Genomic DNA, 15,866 nt, shown 5'->3' on the forward strand with positions numbered 1-15,866 from the left:
TGTTTCCCAGGTCCGTAAAAAAATTTAAAAAATTCTGGGTAATGATTCTGGCCAGAAACTTATTTAGGCCAAGAAAAAAAGATTGACAGAATGCCTCCAAACCACAAATAAAATGTGAATGGTGCTGCAAGGTGACCGCTGAGGGTATCTTGGCTGGAAAAAATCAACACAAGAGGGCAAATTCTACATGATCCTCTCATAGGAAACTGTTGGAAAGATGAATTCATCAAACAGAATTAGCATTGAGGTTATTAAGGTCAAGTGGAAGGAGGAAAATGGGGGTTGCTTTTTTTTTTAATTAAAATAATTTTTATATATGGGTGTTGTGCCTGTCTGCACATCTGTCTGTGTACCACATGTGTGCCTCGTACCCAGAGAGGCCAGAAGAAATGGCAGATCTGGAACTGGACTTACAGATGGTGTGAGCTCCATGGTGGGTGAGGGGAATTGAACCCGGGTCCTCTGGAAGAGCAGCAGCCTGTGCTCTTAACTGTGGAGCTGTCTCTTCCAACTTTTGGGTTACTTAATGAATGCTGAGCTGAGGCCATAAAATCTAGGCAGTGGATTTTTTAATGTCATCGAACTGCAGGGGGTAAGAGGGACCCTGTCTAGTCTGCTCACCTTATCTCGATAGAATAACAAAAAAGCACACGCACAAGCTTTGCCTATCAAAGGGACAGAGAACATATGTAGAGACACATTTCACAAGGAAATGCTTTAAGAAGTAAAGCCGTGGTGGGGCAGTAGTTTAGCATATGAGAGGTTCAACCCTGGAAAAACAGAAATGAGAAATGCGCTCTCTCTCTGTCTCTGTCTCTCTGTCTCTCTGTCTCTCTGTCTCTCTCTCTCTCTCTCTCTCTCTCTCTCACACACACACACACACACACACACACACACACACACACACACACGACAGGTGTGGTGACGCACACCGCACACCTTTAATCCTAGCACTAGGGAGGCAGAGACAGGAGGATCTCTGTAAATTGGAGGCCATTCTGGTCTACAGAGCGAGTTCCAGCATAGTCAAGACTACATAGAAAGACCCTGTCTCAATCAATCAACAACCATCAATCAGTGCCACATACTTGTGCGCTAGCTAAACTGCCCAGATCCATGGCTGTTTCCTAAGAACTTCAACCATCCTGGTGGGGGAGGGGATATTCTAAAAAACAGACACTCCTGGGCCTTTGAACAATGGACCTCAATTAATTTAAATGACCCCCTCGGCCAGAGAAAGGGAAAGGATGAAGCCCTGGAGCCGGCCATAGAGGGAACTGAATCCACAGGAAGGGATTTTACAAAGTTCTGACAGCTAACAGACCCCTTGTGGGGACAGGTTGGACCCATCTTGGCAGTTCACAGTAGGTTATAGCTCCAGTTCCAGATCTTAACCACCATGTCAGTTCACCAAGACTGCCTTGGGGGTTGGTCACTGGCATATTTCTTTTTCCTCTTCCCAATGTGTCTACACTGAATAAGCCTCTTTTCTATGTTTTTTCCCCCACATATTTTATGTATATGAGTGTTCTACTTGCATGTATGACAGAAGAGGGCATTGGATCCCATTATAGATGGTTGTGAGCTGCCATGTGGTTGCTGAGAATTGAACTCAGGACCTCTGGAAGAGCAGCCAATGCTGCTAACCACTGAGGCATCTCTTCAGCCCCCTTTCTATGTGTTTTAATAGCCTGTCTTTTCAGTTAGTGTGTTTGGGTCAAGTGGATGAGTCTAGCATGTAAAGATTGCTAAGATCCAGGCCTTTACCTGTAAAGCACTGGTAATAAATTAATACTTCCCACTCCCCAGGTTTTGGATAAAGGCACCCATAAAAGCTAGAAGTCTCTGGCCCCATCCTGCCTGCTCTAACCCATTGGCTCTCCAGTGCCCTGTTGTTGTTAAAGGGAATATATTTCACCGGACTGTACGTGGGAATGTTTCTGGTTATCTCCAGCTGTGGGCTTGGGTCTGTATGCAGGAGTGCTTCCCGTTATCTCCAGCTGTGGGATTTGATGCTCATCTTGTATACAATCTCCATAAAACGGGTAGAGAGGCTTGGAACCCACCACAAAACCTTCATCAGTGTCCCTTGCTCCCAGGATAAATGCAGTCGGCCCTCCGTGGCCTCTATACCGTGGATCCAACCAACCAAACAACTGGGAATCAAAAATACTTTAAAAAGTCAGATGTGGTGGTGGCCATGCCTATAATTCCAGAAACCCATAGAGGCTGAGAGTTTGAGGTCAAGCCTGGATACAAGAACTTGTTTAAAAACAATAATACCAACAACAGATGGGCTTGGGATGTGGTACAGTGGATGGAGTGCTTTCCTAGCATGCACCAATCCCCAGGTTCTACTCTCAGCAATGAATAAACTGATGTAATGGTGTCGACCTCTAATCTTAGCAGTTGGTAGGGTGGAGGCAGGAGGATCAGGAGTTCAAGGTCATCTTTGGCTACAAGGTAAGTACAAGGTCAGCTAAGCTACACAAGACCCTGTTTGAAGAACAAAATAGGACATTTAAAACCTACATCTGGGGGTTGGGGATTTAGCTCAGTGGTAGAGCGCTTGCCTAGTGAGCGCAAGGCCCTGGGTTCGATCCTCTACTCTCCCCCACCCCCTGCCAAAAAAACCCTGCATCTGTATCGCATATGTAGACTTTCATTATTGCCAAAGCATACAGTAAATACCTATCCAGCATTTGGTCTGTATTGTGTATTATAGGTTGTCTACAGGTGACCTAGGTCCATGGAGGTTGTGTGCAGGTTATATACAAATGCAATGTCACTTTTTGAAGGGACCTGAGCCTGGTTGGACCAGGGCTGTTTGGCCACCACAATCTGACAGCCACTGAAGTAAAGAGTTTTACAAGGAACAGTGTATTTGCAAAGTGGTTGAGCATCCAGATATGGGGACCTCAAGCCTCTCCAAGAACCAGATGTTGCTATTTATGACATAAAGAAGTGGGGATGAGGACTGGAGAGATGGCCCAGTGGTTAAGAGTCTGCGGCTCCATCACAGACCCATGTTCGGTTCCCAGAACTCACGTCAGAGTGCTCACAACTGCCTGTCACCCCAGCTCCAGGGGCTCCGATGCCTTCTCTTCTGGTTTTCAGGGCCACCTGTACATATGTGGTATCTATACACAGACATAGATAGACAGAGGTTAAAAATATTTTTTTAAAAAGGAAAGAGGTTGAAGGGCTAGGGCTATGACTGGACATGAGACTCTTATGGGGCTGGGCAGTGGTAATGTTCAGGGTTCTCAGTGGGAGAGGTATTGAAAGGTTGTAGAATTAGTGTGATCCAAGGGTGGTTATATTGGCCTCGATATCAAAAGGCTCACTCTTATCATTCACTTGCTTGGATCAGGGGGAAGAGTTGACGACTTAGTTGAAATATCTTGTGCAGGACAGGGTTCGAGGGTTTGAAAGACAGCTCAGTGGTTAAGAGCATGCACTGCTCTTAGAGATGATCTAGCCTGGCACCCATGTTAGGAGGTTTACAACTGTATTTTTAGTCTGGGAATCTGGGGTACCCTCCTCTGGCCTCCTAAAGTACCTGCACTCACAGGTTCATACCCACCCACCCACACCCAACACCTTTCTCACATACACTTAAAACAAAGCTTAAAAATTGCGGACAGTATTATATTTGTATAGGAGGCACTGTGATCGTGTTTACCCTCAACTCATCCCTTTGCCCACCTCACTCTTCCTGACCCCTTCTTACCAGCTAGTCCTGTCCCACCCTATACTGTACCCTCATGCCCTTTTTCCTTTTCTCCTCCGAGTCCCACGCAGGCAGTCACAGCTGCTGTGTGATCATGATGGCTATCTCCCATCTAGAAGACAGTATCTCACGGTACTTACCCCTCTCCACCCTCTGTTCCCAGCTGGACTTGAGGCCTGCTCTGTGGGAGGGAATACATTCCTGACACCGCAGAAGCAGCCGAAAGCTGCCTATATCCGGGAGGCTTTAGGTTGGGGAAATCTACTACCCATGTTTTGTCAAATGGACATGTGGTTAAACCACCGTGTAAATATTTGTGTTCGTATCATAAACGAGCCATGCTTTTGGCCTCTTTTGGCAGCGCACGACAGGCAGTCAAAGTGGGGACTTGTGACTGGCCAAAATGCTGAGCCTAAGTGATTTTTGAGTGCTTGGCTCCAAACAAGGAGTCAGCGATTTTGAAAACAGACGGCTTTCCCGTCCTTTGAAACGTCACCTAAACAACCCGTTATCTGAGCTGGTGCTGTGAGAAGAGCCAGTCGGGAAGACCAATGACACACAGCTCAGCTGTGTGACCTTCAAACCCAGGGACTTTTAAAGTTCACTAAAAGCAAGTGACTTCATAGCCCACAGAGCTTGGGGGCATATCTGAGTGTTTTCTCCATTTCATGAGAAACCATAGACTTGGGGTGTCTCAGGGAGCTTTCCGTGCCATGCTCCTCTCCCATACTGAGAGACAACTACATCACACACACACACACACACACACACACACACACACACACACACACACACACACTTCTTTATTTTTTTTTTCTGGGTCCATCTCCTATCCTGCCTGGGACCTTTGCTGGCAATTCTGTTTTCCAGCAGAGCCTGCTCAGAATGCAGGAACATACGTCTCATGATCTCAGGCCTCCCAGGCCCTGCTTTTCACCTGCCTCATACATCTAAGAGTCTGTGTAAGGTACGTTATGTTGGTAAGCTGTCGTATGCTGTCTGAGCCCACTGAGGAGGCCGGCTCCGGAAGCAGGGTCCCATCCTCTACTTCAAGAGTGTCTTCTTCCAGTGTCCTTCGAGGCTCCTTGTCTAGGGATGTGCTCACCTTCCCTAACTCTATGACAGGGAGGGGAAAGAACAGCAAAACAGGCCAAAAGTAAGAACACAGCGCCCTTGAGGCAACGCTAGGAGCAAAGCATTTCGCAGAGGTTACCATCACTTATCTCATGGTATAAAAATGCCTGCAGCGAACTTCTGGCCACAAGGGTTCTCCTATTGTGCTGTAAGCCTGTATTTAAGACCTCCTCACTCCTTCAATAAACGGCATTCAGCATTCAAAAAAAGAAGAGAAGAAGAAGAGGAGGAGGAGGAGAAGAAGGAAGAAGGAGGAGGAAGAGGAGGAGGAGGATGTCAAGATCATAATGGGGAAATCCACGGAGATAGCTGACCGGTACTAGTTGGAGCTCACTGACTCTGGACTGACAGCCAGGGAAACTGCATGGGACTGAACTAGGCCCGCTGAATGTGGGTGACAGTTGTGTGGCTTGATCTGTTTGTGGGGTCCCTGGCAGCAGGACTAGGACTTATCCCAGGTGCATGAACTTGGTATGCCAGACTTTGTTGACTGCCATGGGAGGCCTTACCCACTCTGAGGAGTGGATGGGGGGTAGAGTGGGAGGGAGGTGAGGAGGTGGGAGAAGGGGAGGGAGGGAGAACTGGGGTTGGTATGTAAAATGAAAAAATTTTTAATAAATAAATATATTTAAAATTAAAAAAAAAAAAAAAAAAAGCCTGCAGAGCCAGGCAGTGGTGGCGCACGCTTTTCATCCCAGAATTCTGGAGGCAGAGCCAGGTGGATCTCTGTGAGTTCGAGGCCAGCCTTGTCTCCAGAGCAAGATCCAAGACAGGCACCAAAACTACACAGAGAAATCCTGTCTCAACAACCTCCCCCATATATATATACATATATAATTTTTTAAAAATTCCTGCAATGGAGAGAGGCTGGAAGCTCAACCATGGAATGGAAGTTCTAACAGGCACTCCGGATCACAGCCTCAACTTCCCCAGTTCATTTCGGCTTGATGTTTTGAGAGCCCGATCTGATGATATTTTTTCCCTCTCTCTCATTCTTTTATTTTAGCTATTTACCTAGTCAAATCACTCATTCAAAACTCTAATCATTGCCCGGATACATCAATCAATCAATCAATCAATCGGTCGATCAATTAGTCTGAGCTGGAAAGATGGCTCAGCAGTTAAGCGCACTGGCTGCCCATCCCGAGGACCCGTGTTCAATTCCCAGTACCTACATGGGTGACTTACACCTGTCTATGGCTGTAGTCCTATGGGCTCCGATGCCCTCTTCTGGGGTGCAGATTTACATGTAGACAAAATGCCCATAAACATAAAATAAATAAATAACCCAAATCATGGCTGCCACAGATCATTCTCTAGACTGGACAGAATGGACTGTGACTACTGAACTCTCCCGCTGGCCCAGGCGGACGCTGGAGTTTGAAGGTCTGGGACTTATCCTGTTTGGTAGTCTCTTCTAAGAAAGGGAGTACTTGCAGAGGAGTTGGTCAGTGTTTCCCAAGGAGGAGAAAAGGGGGCCTTGGGGGGGATACTCCCCAGCGTAGTCTCATTCATTAACTCCACTGCACACAGCCCTTCCTGTGAGGTGGGCGTATGAAGGAAAGGAGGACAGCCACTCAGCTAGGCTCGGAGAGTCATGAAGCCAGGTGTGGGGGCAGAACCCTGTAATCCCAGGAGTTGGAAGCTGAGACAAGAGGATTGAGAGACTGAGGCCAGCCTGGGCTATCTAGTGATAGTCTGTCTCAAGAATCAAGGGTTGAGGGGGCTGGGGAGATAGCTCGGTGCGTAAAATGCTTGCAAGTATAAGAACCTGAGTTTGATTCCCAGAACTCAGGTTAATAATGAAAGAAAAGGAGAAGCTGGAGAGACATCTCAGCAGTTAAGAGCACCGATGCTTTCTTTTCCAGAGGGCCTGAGTTCGGTTCCCAGCACCCACACCAGGCAGCTAGCTGGGAGCTGCTGCCTGTGATTCCAGCTCCGGGAGATCAGACACCTGGCATCTGCAAGCCTGTGGCATAGACATACTTATGAAAAAAAAAAAATGAAAACAATCATTATTATTAAAATAATAATAAAAAAAAGAAGGAAAGAAATGTCAAGGATGGTGTTGAGTGTTTGTCACCCTAGCACTGAGAGGTGGAGACAAGGGGGTCCCTGGGGCTTTCAGGTCGGCCAGCCTGAGGGTGTCAGGGTGTTCCACGTTAGTAAGAAAGTATATCTCAAAAAGTAAGGTGGATGGTCCCTGGGGAATGGGAACTAAGGTTGAGCTCACACACATGTAACATGACCACCACCAAGTCAGAGGCTAGGGATATAATTCAGTGGTAGAATCCCCACCCAGCATGTACAAGACAGTATGTCCTATCAGAAAATCAACTGACGGGCTGAGGGATGGCTCAGAGGTTAAGAGCATGGACTTCTCTGGCAAAGGACCTGAGTTTGGTACCCAGTACCCATGTCAGAGGGCACTCAACCACCTGTGACTCCAGCACTGGGGGATTTGATAGCACACAAACTCTTGCTAAAATCCCTTCTCTGCCAGAGACATAAACATCATCTATCCCTCCTCCTAAGGTTCCCAATGACAAACTGAGGCATAAGTCCACCAAATGGGGGAACCTATGGGCTTATGTGGCTTACCAGAGTAAAGCAAGGCATTATGGGAAGGAGCATGAGCCGACTCAGAACAGCCACGCTGGAGGGTGTGTATCCAGCTTGGCTGATGACTTCCCAGTGACCATGTAGATGGAGCCCCTTCCTTAGCCTCCCTAGCCTGTATACCCTAGGCCCCTGCATTTAGGGCAGAGCTGAATACACTTGGTTGGGAGGAGCAGCTAGGAGTCCCAGGCCACTCGGCTTCCCCTGTGACCTATGGGAGAAGGTTAAGAATCAACAAGCCCACCGGGGATGATTTTTGGTAAGAGGGCACACACAGCTGAACTCACGATGATGCTGGCTGTGTTTGACTCCCAGGACAGTCCTGTACAACACACTCGTACACACATAACTAAAATGAACATCTTTTAAAAAGTTGGTGGACGGGCTGGGCAGTAGTGGCACACGCCTTTAATCCCAGCACTTGGGAAGCAGAGCCAGGTGGATCTCTGGGAGTTCGAGGCCAGCCTGGGCCACTGCGTGAGTTCCAGGAAAGGCGCAAAGCTACACAGAGAAGTTGTCGGAATGTTTTGCTGGGGTATTCTAGGGTCTCTCTGGGTCTAGAGAGATGCACGGTTGGTTCAGCCAGCTTCACTTTCCCTTTATGGCTTGTCTGACCCTCCCTCCTTCCTTGAGTGTTCCCGAAGTCACCTCATTGCTGATGTCTTGCCCCATCATCCTATTTAACTGCCTGTCTGTCTTCTCCATTATTTTTTTCCTCTTCTCTGCTAGCCATTGTCTCCTCACTGGATTCTGACCGAATGGATGAATTCTGAAAGTGACAAGTTGGGCTGTGTTTTCACACATGAGTGGGAACTAGAGTCTTTGGGAGTCAGGGTCTGGCTGTGGCAGTCAGGATCATAGCCCCCAAACATGTCCCCATGCTGATCTCCAGAAACTGATGGATAGTAATGGGTTTGTAATGGTGAAAGAAACTTCTCTGGTATGCTGAAGTCAGAAAGCTTTAGACAGACCTTATGCTGAGTGACCTGGGGCCGGTGTCATTACACAGGCCTTTGGGAGAAAGGGGGCAGGAGGCCAAAGGTCAATGACTAGCCGGGTGTTGAGAAACACCAGCTTGAGGGAAGCTGGGCCATGGGCCAAGGAATTTATGATGCTTCCAGAAGCTAGAGAGGGCAAGGAAACACTTCAACAATAACAAACTAACCCAGCTGCCTCCTCCCTCCCTCTCCATTTCCTTTAAGGTCTTCAATGGAACCCAGGGCCTTATGCATGCTTGCCAAGCACTCTGTCAGCAAGTTACATCACTAGCTTCTTGTTTTAGCTTTCTGATGCTGCTTAGAGAATTAGCCCTGAAAAACAGAGAGAGAGAGAGAGAGAGAGAGAGAGAAAGAAATAGCCCTTACAAGGAGGCTTAAAACAACGTAAAGTAGCAAGGCGGTGGTGGCGCACGCCTTTACTCCCAGCACTCGGGAGGCAGAGGCAAGGGGAGCTCTGTGAGTTCGAGGCCAACCTGGTCTACAGAGCGAGTTCCTGGCCAGTCAGGGTCACGTCAAGAGACTTTATCTCAAAAACCAAAGACACCAACAAACATCCCTTCAAACTGATCACCCAACTCTGGAAGCTGGGGAAGTCCCTAGTGAGACATATGGTTCTGAAAAAATGGGTACTGAAAAAACCATGCTCCTTCTCGAGTGTTGGGACCAGAGACCGGTGTCTGTCCCAGCTTGTAGAGGACACCCACAGCCTTGGGTGTCCTGAGAATTATCTCCCTAGGGGCAGAGAACTAAATAACATCTGCCTCTTCCCCCCAAGGGCCAAATGACAAACTTTGGCTCTACTCCCTGGGGGGTTTTTGAGGCTGACTTACAGATCAGTGGGTGAGGGGTTGCAGGCAGGAGCCGCAGGCGACTTCAAAGCAGCCACGTGGTCTGTACCAGGCACACAAGCACGGACTGTGAAGCCCTCACGGCTGCATAGATGGGACCCTCCCCCAACCCCTCCTCCACCTGCACACACTCTAGCCCCGCCCCAGGCTCAGGCTGCTTCCAATTACAACTGGTTGGGAGGGGTGGCTGGCTGCTCAGGTGAGAGTCCCATGACTCTCCCCATCCCCTCCTTGTGTGAGGAAACGTCAGTAGTTAACAAGCCCAGCTGTGCGGATCTTTCTCGAGCAGGCCCACCTGAACGCCTGAAGATGGTAGCAGTTTGGCTTGGCGGTTAGTCCGGCACAACACTGGGCTCAGCCTTCCTAAGGCTACGACCCTTCAATATAGTTCCTCATGTCCGGTGGCCCCTGGCCATAAGATTATTTTCGTTGCTAGTTCATAACTGTAATTCTGCTACTGTTATGCATCGTAATGTAAATATCTGGTGTGCAGGATATCTGATATGTGACCCCTGTGAAAGGGTCGTTTGACACCCCCACCCCCACCCCATAAAAGGGAGAACCACTGGGGAGGGTCTTTAGATCTTGCAGACAGCAAATTAAGGAAGAGCTAGACAGTGACTCTCAGGTCACAGGCTAAATACTATAGTTCAAGCCAATTGTAAATATGCTTCTGGATGTGTGTGTTAGTGTTTTTTTTTTTTTTTGTGTGTGTGTGTGTGTGTATACACCTGTGTATGTAGTTGCATGTGCCTCCATGTTCCAAGGCCAGAGAGTTATTATTCCTTTGAGGCAGTATCTCTCCCGAACCCAGAAGTCATGTTTTTCAGATAGGTTGGGGCCAGCAAGCCCCCATCCTCCAGTCTGCCTCTACAGCACTGGCTTTACGGGGGTGGGGGTGGGTGGTGGGGGGAGAGTGAAAACACACCAGACTTGTTTCCTGAGTGCTGGGATGTGAATGCAGGCCCTAAAGTCGCAGCAAATGCTCTTAACCACGGAGCCAGCTTCACAGTCCTGTTCCTTGGTTTTACCCTTTTGTTGACTTTGCAAAGGGTAAAGTGTGTGTGTGAGGGAAATGGACTTTTCTCTTCTTCTTCTTCTTCTTCTTCTTCTTCTTCTTCTTCTTCTTCTTCTTCTTCTTCTCCTCCTCCTCCTCCTCCTCCTCCTCCTCCTCCTCCTCCTTCCTCCTCCTCCTTCCTTCTCCTTCTCCTTTTCTCCTCCTCCTCCTCCTTCTTCTTTGTTTTTCAAGACAGAACCCTGGCTGTCCTGGAACTAGCTGTGGAACTCTCTTTGTAGACCAGTCTGGCCTTGAACTCAGAGATCCTGCATTCCCCTGCCTCCTGAGTGCAGGGATTAAAGGCGAGTGTCACCACCACCTGGTTTATCTTCTTTTTTGAGACAGGTCCTCCGGTATCTCAGGCTGGCTTCAGACTTCCAGTATAGCAGAGGACGACACTAAAAATCTGATTCTCCTGCCTCCAACACCCAAGTTGCTGGGATTACAAGCGTGTGTGTGCCCATACCTGGAGGCTTGTGCCTGTATTTGGAAGGTATGTGTGTGAATGTGTGAGTGTGTGTGTGTATGGCATGATACATGTGTGGTGGGCAGAGGACAACTCTGTGAAGTCAGCTCACTCCTTCCTGGTGGGTTCCATGGATCAAACTCAGGTTGCGCACTTGTCTTGGTGGCAAGCACCATCGCTACCGGGTCATCTTACCACCCCAGGGAAGTCCACACTCTAGATGATCTCCAAATACTTAACAATACTCTTATTCCCCTCCCTTCACCCACACCAACCATATGCCTTTGCCACCTTTTTCTTCTTTCATTTATGCCTGTGAAGGTTCTGTTTTGGTGTGAACTTAAACCACTCACCTGGTTGCTAGGCAACAGGAGCTACACAGTTGGGAGGCCCATACGGTTAAGTTGTCCCTGGCTAACTCTCAGGTGGGACCTGTCACAACTCCAGCCTGAGGAGACGTTGGGTGGGAAGCTGGTTAAACACACAGATGTGGAGGCCAGCTCCCCAGACAACGCTACTGGGCATGTCCGGAGCTTTCAGGAACGGACTCTTTACAGGGCCTGAGAGGCCAGAGAAGACCAGGGTTGGGTGTCAGATAGCTTCAGGGCAAAGACTGCTCAGACCCAGAAGAGAAATAAACCGAGGAAATCGGAAGAGGCAGAATTCAGGCCTGTTTATTTTCCTATCAAATCCATCCCACTTCAGCCTACCCTATCCTACCCCATCCCATGTATTTCATATGCAAACTCATTTAATCCTATCACAATCCAACAAATTACAACCACCAGCCTATTTTATGGCAAAGAAATGAAGGCACAGAGAAGTTGAGTAACTTATTCAAAGTCACACAGCTAGGAAGTGGAGGAGCTAGGATTCGAACCAAGATTGGGTATCTTAGCAAATACCCAACATGGTAGATCAGAATGTGGGTTCTTAGGATGGATGGGCTAATCCTAGCCCTGCCCCTGTCATGTATTAGCTGTTGACATTCTACAAGCTGCCTGGTCTCCCCTGCCTCTGTTACCCAAGTTTTGAATTAGAGAGGGTCACACGCTGCATACTGACACGCGTCTATGAATTTATCCCGAGTTCCTCAGGATGTGTCCTGTCCTTACATGATGTGTGACTGACTGTAGGTGACATGCCAAAGCACCCTGTGAAGACTGGCTTTTCATCACCATGAGCCATTGTGTTAATTGGCCAATCAATTCTGTAGTCCTGCAAGGAGCAGGGCAGGAGTGGCCTTGCCCGGTTCCCGCTCCATCTCTGCCTTTCATCTTACACTGGACCTTGGATGTGAGGCTCAGGGTCGGGGCTCTAGAGTGAGGAATAGAGAGATGGAGAGGGAGGGGGTGGGGGTGGGGTCTGCATGCCCATGCTGTGTGAAGGTGCATTGAAGGTGCCCAGAGGACAATTTTTGGGGAGTCAGTTCCCTCCTTCCCCCATGTGGGGCCCAGGGACTGCTCATCAGATTTAGCAGCAAGTACTTTACCCACAGAACTATGTCATTTTGTACTGCAGAGCACAGGAGATTGGTGTGACTGTCCTCCTGGCTGTGTCCTGAAGGGCATGTGAAGACATGTCCCCCTACCCTGTCTCACCCGTGTGCTGTGGGATGGTCTTTCTGTATGCTGTGAATATGTGTTGCTCCCACTGGTTAATAAATAAAGCTGCTTTGCCCTATGGTAAGGCAGGAGAAGAGCCAGGCGGGAAACCCAAGCAGAGAGACAGGGAGAAGAAGGGCGGAGTCAGGGGAGACGCCATCCAGCTGCCCAAGGAGCAAGATGCCAGCAGACTGGTAAGGCCACGGCCATGTGGCAATACACAGACTAATAGAAATGGGTTAATTTAAGATAAAAGAGCTAGTTAGCAATAAGCTTGAGCGATAGACCAAAGAGTTTGTAATTAATATTAAGCCTCTGAGTGGTTATATAAAAAATGACTGCTGCCCAGGTGGGACTGGGCAGGACCAAGAAACTTCTGTCTACACCCATGCAGCCCTTTATAGTAACCAACCCATCCTGATATCTAAGACAAGCACCTCATCAGCTCTGACGGGAGCTTTACATTAAAAAATATTGTATGCATACAAGTGTTTTGCCTGCATGTATGTCTGTGTACCACATGTACACCTGTTGCCTTTGGAGACCATTAAATCTCCTGGAACTGGAGTTACAGATGGCTGTGAGTCTCCGTGTGGTTGCTGGGAACCGAACCTGAGTCCTCTGCAAGAGCAGCCAGTGCTCTTAACCACTGAACCATCTCTCCAGCCTCCTTGTAAAGGCTTTGGAGATCTCTTTTATTTTTGGAGGTGGGCCTGAAACCAGCAGGCTTTGAGCTGTGGGGTCTTTGGGGCTGATATATAGGGGGAACAATTGGGTAGTGGGGTTGCCTCTCTGGGGCCCCTCCAATGGATGTGGCTATGATGGGGAGGAGGGGTGTTGTGGAGGAGGGTGCCTGCATGGGAATGGAGACCTGGTCCCTCCTCCAATCCAGGAGTGTCAGTGGTCAATTGGCTCAAGAATGAAACGGCCCAAGAGGGACTGATGGATAAAATCTAGTCTTCTGGTCACAAATCAAGACACCCAAGAGACTTCTTTTTCCCAACAGTGCTCCCTTATCAGCTTCCTTTAGTCTCAAAACATGCTTTTTGGATACCCAACCCCTGACTGTGGTAGGGGGATGTGTGACATTCCAACCCAGTTTGACAAAAGACACCAGCAGGTAGAGTCGATCCTTTTTTTTTTTTTTTTTTTTTTTTAATAGTTTAACCATAATGCAAACAAGCATAAGTAGACTTTGTGTTGAATCCCATAAAATGAGACGGTGAAGATTATATAGAAGAGAAGCATGCGAGACCACAGCCTGGACAACCTCGCGGAGGGTGTGGGGGCAGGTGGTGGTGCTGGAGCACACGGGACACTTGGCAGAGATTAGCAGCGTCGAGACGTCAGAGGTGGGTGGGTGGGTGGGGGCAGTTTCTGACAGCTTGCTTGTGGTAAGATGGAACCCAGGCTCTGCCCATGCCTCCCCACCCCCACTCCCTATAACTCCACAGTGAACACTCTGGGTGTAACCTGCTCCTATGTGGGACTTCCGGCGAGCCATTGCCGAGCTTAGAGTGGGTCACACAGTCACAAGGACGACAGAGAAACAGAAGTGTGGAAACAGAGCTCGGGGCACAGAGGGGGGATGGGGACAGGGGATAGCCTCGGACCCTACTTGAGAGATGGTTCCTTGGGGCCATCTGTCTTTCAAACGCTTGGCTACCCTCTGGCTGGGGAGTTGGAGACTTTGCTATATCATCATCCACAAAGCTTTTGGGTCTCGGTGTGAAGCAGGTTAGAGAAGCAACCATTGAACCGAGGCAGGCTGCTGGCTCCCTCCAGATCTGTAACCAGAAGGCCTGCAGCAGCAGGTAGACAGTTCCAGGGCTCCTCCCCCAAGATCCAAAAGCCATGGATTCTTGGTCCAATGGCTGAAGGTTCTGCCCTCTCAGGGGCACTCAGGACTTTCTGGTGACCTTTGTGGCTGTCACAGATGGCAGGAGGCTGCTAGAGGCATTTAGTAGGAAAAGTCACAGATGGTATTCAGCGTCCTACAATACCCAAGACAGCCCATGCTATGAAGACTCATTTAGCTCCCAAGAAGAAGGCCAAGGTTAGTGGGCTCCTGGTGAGGATCTCCTAGAGGTCATGATCAAACCTGGCCACTTCCATGTCCTGACTTGTCTGGGAGACAGAGGTTATCAGTGCATAAAGTCACTGTTGCTCTGCCTTCCAGGGATACTTCTTAGGAACTAACTGCCTTGGGTCAGAGATGCCCGATTTTCCAGAGCCACTGAGATACATCCAGATCCAAACAAACATACACAAGTGAGGCACGCTCGCCCCTTGACTGATTGGTTGACCGTGACAAGAAGTATTTCCGATTTTGGATTTAAAATAATAATAATATTTGCATATTCATAATGGGATATGTGGTAGCAGGGACCCACCTCTAAACATGAAATTCATTTGTTTCATAGATACACCTTACTTACGTAGCCTGAGGCAATTTGTTTATGGTGCTGGGATGGAATCAAGGACTCTGGGCATGCTAGGCAAACTCTACCCTTGAGTTCACACCCAGTGTCCCCATTCTTTTAAATCATTTTGGGGCCGAATTAAAGCATTCACTTGGTGGTATTTGCTGTACCAAAGCATTTTAGGTTTTGGAGCATTATGGCTTTGGGGATTAAGATGTCCAACCTGGGTCCTCATGTTCAAGACATGGTCAATGTGTCCTCTTGGGTGCCTTTCTCTCTAGGAGGGATCTGGCAGTGAATAAGAAAAGAGAAAAAGCCAGGGTAGCCTCAACCTCTCAAGGTTGGGTCCAGAGGAAGTAGAGCCCGAGGTGGAAAGAAAACAAGATTAAACCTTGGCGGAACTCAACCTGGAAGCCCAGAACTTTCCTAGGGTACAATAAAAGACTGTGTGTAGTGTGGTCTGTAGTGTGTGTGTGTGTGTGTGTGTGTGTGTGAGAGGGAGAGAGAGAGAGAGAGAGAGAGAGAGAGAGAGAGAGAGAGAGAGAGAGAGAGATGGGATGGCGCGCTCAGACATCAGGGTCCGTAACCATTCCATTTTGCCCGAACTCTTGTATCCTGGAGCAGGTCTTTGCCAGGGAAACCCACACCCTTGGTCCTGTGTTTTCTGGCTAATTCACTTTCTTCCTTTGTCCTGAGGCCTGACTCAACTTTCTTGCCCGTGGGGGCGGGGCAGGATCTCTATTCTCTCTATGACAGACAGGTAGCAAATATTGTTGACTTAGCTTAAGAATCTGTGACTTCGCCTGCCCCTCCCCTCACTCAAGCTAGTGACGGCTATAATCTTGATGTCGGAAAGGTGCTGTCCACCAGCCATAATGGGAAATGGAAGCTCATTAGAGCTTGAGTTGGCACTGTCATAGAGCATTATCTCATTAAAGCCACCTTGCTCAGGTAGAGTGCGGATTCTAAGAAATGCCTAGGAAC

The sequence above is a fragment of the Onychomys torridus genome, chromosome 22, assembly GCF_903995425.1.
Source record: "Onychomys torridus chromosome 22, mOncTor1.1, whole genome shotgun sequence".
NCBI classification, from domain to species: Eukaryota; Metazoa; Chordata; class Mammalia; order Rodentia; family Cricetidae; genus Onychomys; species Onychomys torridus.